We start from the raw sequence: 14423 nt of genomic DNA, 5'->3' as shown, positions 1-14423 counted from the left end.
GCAGTGGTTTTCTTCACACAAGCACAGTTCAGAACGCCATAGACAGAAAATAACATTATCCTCCAGAGTTCAGTACATCACCACGGTTCTGATGAACTCTGGATCTATGTTCTGACTGTTGTGAAGACTCTCCTTCATCCAGGATGCCGTCACATTAACCCAATGCATCATGGGAGTTGTAGTGCGGGCTGACACTGGATCCAGCGGGAAACTACAGGGGGTGCCCCGATGATCCGTGATTCTTACAGATCACTAGCCCCTGTTCTGCGCAGACGTGAACACAATTCGTGCATCAACTTTGCGTTCACCACCCTTGTTTTAACACACGTAAAAAGTCGCCGCTCAACGTTTGTCCAAATGTGTGTTTAGAAACCCGTCGCTCCCGCCACGTGTGGGAGGAGCTACCGTCAAAGGCTGTTCTCGCCCTCCTTATGAAGGGCACGGAAGATGCCGAGAGATATGGTGCTTTTATTTTGAAGGGCTCCACAAAGCTGTCGGCAAACTACTCAGTGTGAAACCTCAACCTTTTTTGATGAGCACGGAGCAGATGTTCTGGTGATTATAAATGTTTTATATCAGTGAAAATGAATCATTTCCCGCGGCTCACCTGACCATCTAATGTGCCACGCCACGCCGTTGTAAACCACTGGCTTCATGTATTGCATGTCGGTGCAAAGCCAGAAAACGAAAAGCCACTTTCCTCCGTGTCAGAATCCGCTGATTCACGGTGATCGTGTGAAGGGTTGAAGATTTACGGTATGTCAAAAAGCCTGTGTTATTTTGGTGTCGCTGTGACATTATTGGTGTTAAAGGATTAACTACGGTGGCCCTGAAGTTCAAATCACATCAACAAATAACTCCACGCAAAAACATTGAAAAGATCACAAGAATTAAAAAAGCAAAACAAATAAAAAAAAACATCATTACTGTTTAAAAATCCAAACAAAATCCCTGAATCACGTACTATTCCAAAAAAGAAAGAAGAACAACAAAAAACAAAATAACAAAATGAAACGCTTCAGAAAACAAAAGTATTTTCCAGAAACCAAAAACATAATCCCTGAATCTATAACTATTCCAAAAACGAAAGAAAAATGACCACCAATGCGTTTTCTTGGACACAGTTTCTGCAGAGCAGCGGTTCATAACCTCCGAGTTGTGGGAAGGAATGTTTGCACAGGAGCAACACTGCTGTAATCTCATAAAATCTGTGTACACTCTCTCTCCCACTAGTTTACAGCCCCTCAAAACACTAAGCTAACATTAGCAGGGCAACAAAAATGGCGATCATGTTTGGAGCCACTAGTTTTGATCCAGATTCCAACCCAGACGGGGAAAAACAAAGACGTTCATGGATCTATTTGTCTGCAAGAGGATACATCAGAACGGAGCAGACTGTTCTTCAACCATTTCTCTTGTTGTGGCACCATTTTTTATTTGTTCAAACAGTGTGTTTTATTTGCTCCAATTTGATTAAAGAAATACTCAAAAAAGCAGTTTTATTCTTATATTCTTTTATATATCATGAGGAAAAATGCTACATGTTAAAAACAGACAAAACATGAGTCTCATTGGAGTGGCTCAACTTTTCTATTTCATTTATCCTTATTGTCGTTTCAAATAAATGTCTTTTTGTTTGCCAGTTAATCATTTTTAAGTATTAATGCTGATATTGACAGAAAAAGGAAAGTAACCACGTAAAAGAGCTGAGTTACATGCAATGTGGTCGAGGAGGTGGGTCCACCCAACTTCTGCACCGGTGCGCCTAAGAGAAAAACGTTAGGCGCACCGGTGCAACAAGTACAAACATTTGGTCTAGAGCCCTGAATTTTCATTAAAGTGGGTCTTTAAAAAACTCCAGATTAAAGTTTTAAAAGCTTTTTCTGAAGTTTCAATCACATCTTTGCATCAAATAATCTGCAGTTGTTGCTTGACTTTGACTCCGAGTTGATTATTTCACCTGATATTTCTATCATTTGGGAACCGATAATTGAGTTTTTTATAAAAAAAAATAAACAAACTATACTGTGGAGCTATGACCAGAGATAAGGGTTAAAACCCTGATCCTTAGTTTACTCCTTCTCTGGTAAGCTAGAAGTGTACAGTGGATACAGAGCTGGTCGTGGTTCTTTAGTCCACCTGTTTCTTCAAAATTTAGATTAAAAAGACACACGCGGAGGAAAATTATGTTTTTGGGTTTTTAGTTTGATCCCCTCTATTTGACCCTAAGGCTGCACGGTGGGACAGTGGTTAGCACTCTTGCCTCACAGCAAGAAGGCCCCCGGTTCAAGTCCCGGCTGGGGGACCTGAACCAGAACATCAGTTTACATGTTCTCCCGTGCATGTGTGGGTTTTCTCAGGGGACTCTGGCTTCCTCCCACTATCCAAAAACATGCTCCATAGTCACTCTAAATTGTCCATAGGTGTGAATGTGAGACTGCATGGGTGTGTGATTGGGGACACTCTACCCTGCCTTTGCCCACAAGTGGCCGGGATAGGCTCCAGCAGCCCCGTGACCCCAAAAGGGACAAAACGGAATAGAAAATGAATGAATGCTTGGTGTTGCTCAAAGTAAAGCAGGGAGGAACTGGGCCCCACTTTGAGAGTCTGTGGTACAACGCGGCCATGGGTTTGAACCCACAACCTCCCAATCTCAGGCATGACACTCTGGGATGTTTGAGAACATCCTTTAAAGACCCACAGCTTTTTTGATTTTGGCCTAAAAAACGGCATAATCATAATTAAAAGACCACACGTTTGAAAATGGATCAAAAGATGCTCAGAGCGGGTCTTTACCAAGAAATCTGGCCCAGAGACCTGAAAAGTGACTAGAACTTCCAAGAACTGACCTATGAGCATCTTTGGATCTGACAGCACGGAGGAAGAAAAAAAATGCTTTGCAAAAATGAGAAACGTTTGTGCCTTCATGAGACATTGCATTTGTTTAATATTCTTGGTGCTTTGAATCACACAAGTTCTCTGCAACCGAAACCCAGGGAAGAGTGGAGGAGTGGGAGGGAAAGTGCTGCTGGCTGCTTTCTAAACTGCACAATTGTCATGAGACTGTGGTTTAGAGGCTGCGAGTGGCCTGAAACTGCACACAGCGGCTCATTGACGGGCAGAGGGGGGGGGCTCGGCGTGCCTCTGAGGGGCTGCAGTGCCAGCGAGCTCCTTCCACTCAGCAGACTCCCTGCCGCTGCTGCCGTCAGGGAGAAACCACGAGGGGAATGCAAACAGACTTAATGCTGCTGCTGCGCTCTGCTTTTACCCACCTACAATGGAGGAATGCAACACTCTGAGGACATCAGTATTCATTATGGAGAGCAGCAACAAGTCTCCACAGACGAGCACAGAGCGGATCTCTCTGATACTAGAAGACAACGACAATGAGGCGTCGGCTGTTACGCCTCATTTCTGACTGAGTGTGGGTTTGGGAGTAAAGTGGAAGTCCCTTTGCTCCGATGGGAATCCCCGTAATCCCAGATCTCCATCCTACAGCTTCATTTTGAGCACACAGACATTCTCTCTTTAACTTTATATGAAAAAAAATAATGTATTCTCAATTTAAACTAACTGAAAATAAGTGAAATAAACAATGATAAATATAGTTCATTTAAATCAAGTGCACAGAACATTAATGCCTTACAAAAGACATATTTTTTGAATCTCTTAGAGCCTGATGGCAGCTTCACTGTGAACAGCAAATGTCCCTGCATTCATCCTCAACGGGGAGGTGCAAAACCACTGCGCCGGCTTCCACATGCCAGCATTCATATGGGAAACCCTGAAGACCTCGGTTAAAGATCCACGATCTATATTTTCTGCTTAGAGACCTGTTGAAATGATTTCAGAGAGAAGGTTTGGAATCTAAACTGGAACAGAATAAAATACCAAAATGCTTCACCTGAAGAGACTGTTATGGTAAGAAGGCAATAAATAGCGAGGTCGTTTGTTAAACGACTAAATAACCGTACACACTGGATTTCCCACGTCTAAATATTTAACACAACCGTCCACACAGATGGCATAAACTAGCATGATCTCTACTAAAACCACATGTTTCTGCACTTTCATAGCAAAGACCAATGAACTTAATGTATCAATTCAATCTAAAGCATTTCATTTTTTGAGATGAAGGGGAGAAAATCTGGTTTATGTTTTCATCTCCATTTATAAAGAAACAAAACTCAAACTTTCTATTTGAACTCATCCTCTGGACTCTAAAGGAGCAGTAGAAGTCTGATCCACAGTTCTACAGGCCTAAAGACGTTTGACTGCAGCGGGGGGAAACCCAGAGTTTTTCACAAGATTATCAATTATAATGAGAAAACTAAATGAATGTGGTAACATATTACTACAGTTGGGAGGAGGAGGAGCTGCATTTGAATGTCCATCGAGAGAAATAGTGAATAATCTGGCATCCAGCAGGCTCTTCTTTCATCATGCAGTCATGTCTATATTTCTTCTCTTTGTGAGTTTTGTCTTAAAGTGTCTGCTTGTCTTTGTCTTAGGCCGCTAAAGGACAAAAGCTGGATCCGCTGAAGTCTCCATCCATCATCCATGTCATAAGAGACTTTTAATGTGGAGGCTCAAACCCATGTATGCAGTCAAAGCTGAGTGCATGAGCCCATCACAAACAATCCACCTCACAGCGACTCCTAAAGCCAGTGGAGGCAGAGGAGATGAAACCCATACAAATGATGGGAAAACGTGCACAAACACAGAGGGCTGGTTGGGATCTGATCCCGCTGGCTATACAGCAAAGGTCTAAACCATCAACACCTAGCAACTTCAAGAAAAAAAGAGAAAAATCAAAGAAAAAAAGATAGATGAAGAAGTATATATAAAGGCAAAGAGAGAAGCACGAAGGTCAAAGCTAAAGTGAAACATTTCTGTCAAAACCAGGAGAAAAAGCCTCTTAACCAACATAGCCGAGTGTAAACAGAGAACACAGAGATAGCATGTCCACGGTTTAATGCTGCAATCACTGAACAAAACAGCAGGGATCATGTGCTCTCCTCCAAGCCAAGCGAGCATGTGGCCCTTTTGTTCCTGCTAAAAATGACTTGAACAGATACCTGTGCATGAAAAATGTGAGCTGCCGGGACACTGGGCTGCTTTCACCAGCAAACAAATGCAAAGGAACCTGAAACCAGAGGCAAACTAACCTTCCTGTGTGATAAACAAAAAAGCATAGAGTCCTTCAAACAAATTACCTAGAGGTAACTTCTAAAAAAAAGAGAAGCTGGTTTCTGTGGTTGTGGGTGTGATCTACCACCAAGGAGTCAGCTCTTTTTTTGTGTGTGTGCTTATTTTACACTAAATGTGTATTCAACAATCATCACTGATAGCTAAAAACAGTCTTGTTAGAAGGCCCAAAGTGCCCCATTCACCCATGACACCACCAACCCACAACCACCAGGAGCACTGTGGGCTTCAGTGTCTTACCCAAGGACAGAACCTACGATCTGATCGGAGGTTAGAGGTCGACCAGTCCACATTTGCACCATGGTTGCCCTATTTTTACATTTTGCCTTCAGAAAAATACATGTTCAAAGCAACATTTGATAAGACTTAAAGACATTTCTTTAAATGCACGTCCAGTCCTTTCCCCTGCCCAGCTTCAGATCAATTCTAAGGGTTCCCTAGTAAGATTTTCTGTTTGTTGAGGACAAAACAGTAGTTTATATCTTTAATAAGGCTAATTTGTAATTCCTTCTAGAGCAACATTGGTGTTTTGAGTTCAATTGAGAAGATGTATATTGAACTTTACATTGGAGCAGTCTGGGAACATGTCACACCTTCATGGATAAGGGAGAAAATTCACTCTTAAAGCCTTAGTCCTTCCTAACTTCCCTTACGGGTGGACACAGGCTGTCTGTGGGTGAGAAATGGGCAAACCCATATGAAACATCAAGGTCGAGGCCGCTCGGTGAGCCCATAGGGCGAAAATGTTCATACGCATGTTTCTACAGGAAAGCTGCGAAGGACAAGTCATAATGAACATTTAAACAGCACGTAAGGGCAGGCATGGTGAAGTAGGCGTGACACAGGCATGTTGTAAAGTGTTTTAGTTTTCTCAATCTCCCCAAATCCTGCACAAGGAGCCCATTAGTGCTTTTCACCAAATCCTTGTGCGCAGCCTGGCTGTTGGAAATAACAGAGTGTAGTTTGTGTGGGCGTCCTACGGGTGCTAACGTGTCACCTGCACATGCCGTGCGTGTAGCATTGTGTGCCGTCAATAAGGAGTCAGTTCTTGCCCCTTACTAACGACTAGAGTGTAGTGTGAGGGCATCCCAGCATCACCCGTACATCATAAGTGAGTGCATCTTACATTATCCTTTTTTTTTCTTCTTTTTTTTTTTACAGTTTACATGTTTTGCAGACCGCATGTTTTTTTACACTTTTGCAGCTGTATTTTTTTTATTTAATATTTATTTCTTTATTTAATAAGAATCTCATTTTTGATAATAATTTTTCATAATAATTTTAGTAATATTTTTAATTATTTAATATAAATGTCATTTGTGATGTCCTTTATTGATGTTATATTATATAGATTATTTCTGAATGTCGTGTTGCTGCCACAGATAGATGAAATTTCCCCATTGTGGGATTAATAAAGTCATCTATCTATCTATCTTACAAATACTTCATGGTACACTTATCACACCCACGACAATGGTACGTTCCATTTTCACGAGGAACTCTGCAAGACACACCTGTGGTCCTCTTCATATGCAGCCGCTCCGTTCTATGACCCTCCACAGGCCCAGGCTCAGGCAACCCAAAAACATGCAGCACCCGCTCAGGTCACATGTGCGTGAGACTAAGGCTTAGAGAGTGGACAAATCTGCTTGTTTGGGGAGGTGATGCCTCAGAAAAAAAATCTACCTTTAAGGAAAAAGGAAGCTAATTTTGACCGTCCTGTGAGTGTTCCGCCGAGACATTTCGCAACCTTTCCCTGATGTGCACTTCCTCAGATTCGTTAAGGAGGCTGTCCTTAAACGCAATCCCTCGTGCATTTCCTGCCACTGGTCTGTAAACGTTCCACACAGACACTAAACTGCACCAGAGTTCACTTGCAAGCCAACCAGGACCCTCGTGTTTGGGCAGACCGGGGTGCGCTTCTTTTAGTATTTTTTTCACTACAGAATTCAGATCAGATCTGTTAAAACGGGTTTAGACATGTTCAAGTAGAATTTATGTGTTTAAAAGAAGATTTTGGAGTAAAAGTAATACAACTGTTGTTGGAACTGATGTTGTGATGCCACATTGTGTGATTGATGCCAAACCCAGTCCGTTTGTGTTCTAACAATCACCCAAAGGAGAGATCTGTGACTTACAAAAAAAACAATTTTAACCTTTTTGCTGAACTAAAAAATTAGCTGATTTATTAAAAATGCTACAAATGATTGAAGGAAAATGTGCTTTCATGTCGTAAACAAACAAACAAACAAAAAATCTAGGACTTGTCTTTACCTGGGGGTTGGGATCTCCCTTTGTTTCTCCCGGAGAAGTCGGTCCTCCGTCAGGCTCCTCTGCCTCCCAGCATCAACACTGCAGAGCTGATGGAGACAAACACGTTTTAATGACCCCCCCCTTCTCTTTCCTCCACTCACGCATCCCCAGCGCATCTCAAATCATAAGGCAAACCACGAGCTCGTGTTTAAGGACGCACGTTGAAAAGTTCAGCTGTGGAAGTTTGGTGGATGGCGGCTGCTCTGCCTCCTCACCGAGCAAGAGCGGAGGAACCTGCCCTCGGGGGACACCAGCACTTGGCAGACGCCAGCCCGGCAAGGACCGCATGCCCCCACTCTGAAATCTCTCCTCCTCTCGTCTTCCCTTTCATCTCATTGTGAGCGTAATGAAAAAAAAAAAGACTCATGAATAATTCAGTAGAGCTTAAAACTCCCTTTTTGAGTATTTTCTGATAGCACAGATTACTCACTGAAGCAGCCGAATATTGTTTGGTTTTCTTCTAATGAGGGATTCCCGAACAGCACTGTTAATTAGACTGGCTCTTTACAGTTCAAACCAGAAATAGGACACCACCTCCCACTTTGCTGCAGCATCTCATGGTTTTTTTCCAGCCTGCAGGTCAAACCCCGGTTTGGTAAAGAAGTCTATTTAGTACCTGGGCCTGGTCGTGCCAAACTGAATTAGGATTAGAGGTGTTAAGCATCTGCCCACTCAATCTGGGTTTAACAGCAGCTAATCTGATGTGGCCATCCTCTATACACCTGGCTCAGAAAAAAACTAAAAGGCAATCTTTGATCTTCAGAGACATTACAAGGCCAGGAGTTTCAGAGAAAACACGGTGGGTTGATCTTGAGTCAGACTTTCAAAGGGGTTTGATTCGATGCTTAAAAACGAGAATGGAATAAAGGTTTTAGATGGGGGGGGGGGCTGCTGCAGCTGCAGCAAAGAGGAAATGCACAAAAGCTTCTTAAATCATGTCAGTCTCACTCTCAGGGATTTAGCACTGGCAGGGCCGTCTGAGGATACGTGAAACAGCAGCGTTTCCATCTGCCAACCTGGACGGACTCGAGTTCTGGCTGTGCAGGCAGAGTGTGAGGGTGGGAGATGTAAACAATGAGACGAAAACCTTAACTGGGTAAGTTAATTCAGGTCAAAGTTATTTTGTAGACGCGCAGCGTGGCATTAAAGACAGATGCAGATAGACATCAAAGAGGAGGAGAGACGTGGGTGAGACAGAATCAGGATGATGGGCTCCCTCAGTGCTGCTTCCTGTCTGATGTTTGGCTATATGAACCGAGACGAATCCTACACCAGCAATATTTGGAATAAGGAGCAGAGGCGGTGGAGATGGGGGAAGGGACGGAGGAAGAGGAGGAGGGGAGCTCCCTTCCTAAAACAGCCTGAAAGAGAGGATTTTCTCTATCTGTGTGAAATACAGATACCCTTTGGAAGTCTGTGCCAGGCTGTCTCCACACCCAAGCGTCATGGGGAGGATCGCCAGGCCCCCCCGCCTCCATTTCTGACATCAGGCTCAACCGCATGCTGCACGCAGACCGAGCTGGACCGCCATTCAGTCCCGAGATTTATGACACTTTGTTAGCTGCTACCAAAACAGTCGCGCTTCTGTTCAGCAAAAATGACACCACGGTTCTCCTGTCATGAGGGCTGTCCAGAGAATGAACCCTGCAGCACAACTCACCCCCTACCCACCATGAAACATCACACTGATGGCCATTTAGACTGAGGCAAAAGCGCCAAAAACATGACAGCTGTAAGAAAAAGAAAATAAAACACAACCCTGCACTTCCATCTCCCCTGTTCTGCAAGCACACACCATCAGCTCACCTTGCTCCTTCTTCTTCCCAGCCATCCAGGGAATGTCAGATCTCCTCCCAGCAGAATGAAGAGTAAGGCACCACAGGAAGAAGAAGAAGGGGGGAAAAAATGGGACCACCTTACATTTTTGCTTTCCGGCTGCAGAGGAGCGACGCTTTCCCTCCTTGTGGAGTGTCGTCACTTTGTGAGCGTGGCGAGGAAGCCGGTTTCCTCTGCGCTGCTCTACGGCAGGCCTGCCCTTGGGCATGTGGGCTGGAGGTCTGTGCTGTCGGCAGAGGCTGCCATGTCTCCCATTGTTTCAGGGCGAGTGAGGCAGGCTTCTTACCCCAACAGACCCTGCCTACTACAACAGCTGTGGACCAGCCCCCACCTCTGCCGCTCTCCTCCTCCTCTTTGCTACAACTCCTGCCTCTTAGCCTGCGCCGCTGTGAAACATTAACCCCCCAGCTGCCGTATCGGGCCACAAAGGAGGTGGAGAGGGGGGTGTTTCACAGGAGACTCTGCCACGGAGCGGACAAAGAGATGTTGCAGCGAGAGGATATCCGCCAGCCCGGCTGAGCTGACAGGAGATCTGCACAGAGCCATTCAGCGCCCTAGAAAGAAGAGCGGCTCCGTGCTAAGAGGATTTTCTTTCTCCGTCACACTGGTCAGAGATGATGTGTGCGAGTCCCAGGTGACTGAAGAGAGGAGCCTCCACGACAAGAAACAGCACCTTAATAGCAGCACATCATTCACGACTCGAATAAAAAAAAATAAAATAAAAAAAAGGACAACACTGAAACAAAACGTTTGTCATCCCACTAAAATGGGCTTCAGCAAATATGTGGCTCATAAATGAAAGCGTACTAATGATAAGGAGGACAGGGTCCTGCCTGCAGGAAGAAGAAATCTATGCATATACAACATGAAAGATCAGGCCAAGTCAAGGTTCTCCAACACAGACCACTGGGAGCTACCACCCTGCTGGTAAGATCAAGGAGCACAAAGATCGAGGAAGATAAAGTGAACTCTTGTTTGCTGAAAGTTAACCGAGTCTTAACTTCCTTTATGAAACAACAATGGATTCCAGGCAGGGTTCGAACTCTGCTCTCGCCAGCTTGTAAAGGATTTAACAAACATCCTCAATCTCTCCACATGACACTGTTGTCCTGGACCGTCTAACATCTGCTGTCCTCGTTCCAGTGAACAAGCACCAAGTCAAACACCAGTTCCCTTAATGACTACAAATGAGTGTGAGGTCCTGACAAACACAACCCTCAACTAACACACAATTACAGCTGCACAATATGAGGAAAACCTGCCATGTTCTGTGTTAGGGATCGATAATGCGGTGACGATAAAACAGTAAAAGAAAAAAAACAGAAAAATACATCATTTCATTTCACTCCAACAATTTTATTGAAATGAAAGTCAATGTAATTTGAAGTTCACCCCTGTTGACCCTCGTCTACATAGGAAGCATGCATATGAAGCAAAAGTGCTCCATTTGATGGGTCAGACAACTCAAAAAGGTCTATGTGGTTAAGCCAATGGCTGCATGCTGCATAATTACTGTGGTTACAAAACAAGCCCACACCATCACCCCTCTACCACCGTGCATGGCAGTTGGTGTGACGTTCATCAGATGACAAAGTGTGGGGCAAAGATTTCTAGATTTGGTAACATTTTGCCCACGAAAATGTTCTATTTTTAACAGTGGTGTAGTGGTAGGGAGGTCGACCTCTGATTGGAATATTACAGGTTCGATTTCCCGCCTTGCCTGCTGCCCGTGTGCCGAAGTGTCCTTGGGCACGACACTGAACTCCACGTGGCCTCTGGTGGAAGGTTGGAGCCAGTGTTCGGCATTGGAGCTGCCACCAGTGTGTAAATGTGTGTGAGTGGGTGAATGAATTTGTGACTGTAAAGCCCTTTGGGCCTTCCAAGAAGGTAAATGCGCTATACAAGTATATGCTGTTGACCACTTACCCAAAACAGTTTTTAATTGATTGAAAGTAGTTTTTTGGTTTAAAAACATACGAGAAAAATACACAAAAAGGTAAAATGATTAAGGGATTTGATAAAGATTTATTTAATATCAATTACTTTTTCTTTTTTTAATCCAGCTCTGTGTTCTTTAATCAAAGTTTCCCTGTGCAACTACATTTATGTAAGACAGCAGGGTAACTTTTAGCATTTCATGGACTAATTTAGCAATATTACGGGGATTAATGGATCACTGCCAGTGTTTTCAAACACTTGGTAGCCAATGCTAATAATATACTTAATCAGATAATTAAACCTTAATTAGCTTTATCAAAGACATAAAACACAAAGTCTCTTCTATTTTAGTTGATAGCATGATCAAATGTTAATTTGCAGTGCCACACACATCACTGCTTGAATAAATTCAACTTCAAATCTACTTGATCAATCAATGAAATGGCAACAACAAAAAAAAGTTGGGTTTTTTTCTCTGAAACTACAAGTATCCTTCTGAAAAATATATTTAAAAAAACAGTAATATCATATCCTGGAATTATTTTGCCAACAAGAATATCTGAGGTGTTTGATGTATGATGATGCATTTAGTGGAGATGAAGCTGCCTGTTTTCACCCAGCTGCTCATCACCGTTTGTCCTTTAAGGTTTCGTCATGCGGGTCAACCTCTGTCCTTGTATATGAAGCCACATCATCCTGGTACTCCAGACATACCGGACAGTCTGATGACAGAATGACGGGCAGCCTGAGCCAAAGGGAGGAAAACATGGCTTTCAGGACCAGAATGTGGGAGGATAAACAATGAAAGTATCCAGAGGGGTCACTCTCAGGGCACCACCGATAACAACCCTGCGATTTGAAAGTGAATGGGCTTCTCCTTGATTGGAACGAAGAGAAAGTTATCGTGTGGTAAAACACAAATAGATGGCATGTCCTTGCAGCAGCCTCCAGGAAAACATGATCTATACATTCTGATTTGTAAGCGGACTTTGTTTTAGATTTGACCTGAATGGAGCAGACAGAGCGGCCTGACCCGAATTGGCTTAACCCCACTCCACACTTTCTATGGTCAAAATCAAAAGCCCCAGGGCTCCCACACGAACGTCATTTGTTTCAAACTATTGTCATTTATGCCCCACCATAGCAGTGTCTGCAGCCTGGTCAGGACAGAAGTGTCCCAGATTCCCAGAGGAGGTCCAGCTCCTGGCAGTCAGACAGCAGAGGCCAGGCTTTGTTTTCAAGACTAATGCTGACGACAGCGATTTCCTGCACGGAAATTTGGGGGAAACCCAAACACAAAAATACTGTTTAATCAACTGAAAATTAACTGTTTGTTGTGCGGGTCATCATGAAGTAATGAGCTCCACATCAAAAACAAATGGCCCAGACCAAAAGGAGCTGGTGTCAAGTGAGGATTTATCCTCTCATTACCGACACATGCAGCAATCCTGCACGGCCCATCAATCCCGCCACCACCAATCCAATCTACGTCCACCTGATGTCTGAAAATTTCAATGAAACGAGCAGTTCTCCTTCATCTTCAAACAATAATTCCTAACCCTAACCCTGTCCTCCAAGGTCAGGATTTCTGAAGCAGTTCTTGCTAATCCTAAATTCTTTTAAGGTACTTTTTCTTTATTGCAAGTTATTCAAATTATAAACTGACCAATGAGATGCCACGATAAAAGTATCTAGTGCCCGCTGGTCCCACATCAAATGTTTGAAACCTTTGACAGATTTTTGACCATTTACTGCTTACTGACCATGTCTGGCTCCAACATGGCGGTGTCCATATTTGTGAAAAAATGGCAACTATATTTACCGTCATTTCTGGACTGTAGAGCGCACCTGATTATAAGCCGCACCCATTACATTTATAAAGGATAAACCATAAACGTATGTGCTGCTCGCGCTCCTTCCTCTTACACCAGCAGAGCACTGACACACACACTCATTCTACAACACTTATATAGTTAGTTCATTAGTTAGATAGTTAGTAGTTAGTTTTTACTGTTATTTGTTAATAAAGAATAGTGCATTGTAATTATTACTTGTATTGCTTTGCGACGCAGCCGCTGGGGGATCTTGTGTTGGGGGGGGGTTAACCGCGACACCTCACAACTCCTGCTGCTTCATCCCCGCGGTGATCAAAAACCCCACACAGTCACAGCTCTATTCCAAACACTGCCTGTGACGCAACAGTAACACGGCAGCAAGATGGTAGTAACAGCACTAACAGGGCAGGTTAAAAGAAACATACCGGTAAAAGTCACTGAGAGCAGCACTGACTTAGGCGCTGCTGTGCAATGAAACAATGGAAGTCTTCCTCTTCAGAGCCGGTTTGGATTAGCGTCAGACATTCTTCGTCAAACTCTCTCAGTGTCTCCTTCGTTGTCGCTGTCAGTGTCACTCTCATCCTGAGGCAAATTCTCTCCTGAGCTTGCGCTGTCCTCTCCGTCACGCAGCAGAGCGGCTCTTCCAAACCCGTTGGTGATGGTGGATTTTTTTCACACTGCTTTTAACTTGAAAGCTGCATTATATGCATTTCTTCTTGCATTTTCCATGATGAAGGTCTGTTCATGCTGTTCATTCACAAAGCAGGAACTTACATTAAACTTGCGTCTTCCTGACACATAAACCGTATTCCCCCTGTCTCACTCTTACCCTTTCTGCTCAAGCGCCTCTAGTGGCCGTTAGAAAAAATGCATAAATTAGCCGCATCATTGAATAAGCCGCAGGGTTGAAAGCGTGACAAAAGCAGCGGCTTATATTCCGGAAATTACGGTACTTCATTTTCACTGAAGCCAGAAGTAGCCATTTTCTATGGGGAATGTCACACTCAAGTAAAAAAAATGTTTTTTATTGCAAAAATGTGCAAAGCTGACCTGAGGAAATGGTAAGTCATGTCTTCTTTTTATACAGGAAATGGTGTGAAGGTATCATTTAGCCCGAATCCGAATTCTCCCCCTACCGCTACGGCTTCTTCCTACCCCTACATTTAGCCCTCTAAACAGAGAGTTATGGACAAATGCTGTCTTCGAATTCGGACGTTACTCCCACTCGATGACGCCATCAATAGTCCCCGGTCAGCTAAGTTAGCTGCTAGCGCTCGGAAATACATAAAAAAC

The 14423-nt window shown here is 43.8% G+C and overlaps 1 protein-coding gene across 4 annotated transcripts in view; it reads right to left on the bottom strand.

Annotated features, from left to right (window-relative positions):
• The window catches only part of nckap5l (NCK associated protein 5 like), a 53278-nt gene that overhangs the window by 20290 nt on the left and 18565 nt on the right, over positions 1 to 14423 (bottom strand). The window contains exons 1-3 of one of the 4 annotated variants that reach the window (XM_020704910.2): positions 9328 to 9915; positions 7682 to 7852; positions 7483 to 7568 (exon numbers count right to left, since the gene is read on the bottom strand). The gene's annotated coding sequence lies outside the window, so the exon portion shown is untranslated. Of the gene's footprint in view, positions 1 to 7482; positions 7569 to 7681; positions 7853 to 9327; positions 9916 to 14423 lie in introns of those variants that run through there. The other 3 variants (XM_023956926.1, XM_004071044.4, XM_011477622.3) reach the window with 3 other exon arrangements.

This window comes from Oryzias latipes, chromosome 7 (assembly GCF_002234675.1).
Source record: "Oryzias latipes chromosome 7, ASM223467v1".
In the NCBI taxonomy this organism is placed as follows: domain Eukaryota; kingdom Metazoa; phylum Chordata; class Actinopteri; order Beloniformes; family Adrianichthyidae; genus Oryzias; species Oryzias latipes.
This window is presented reverse-complemented; position numbering and strand designations above follow the sequence as displayed.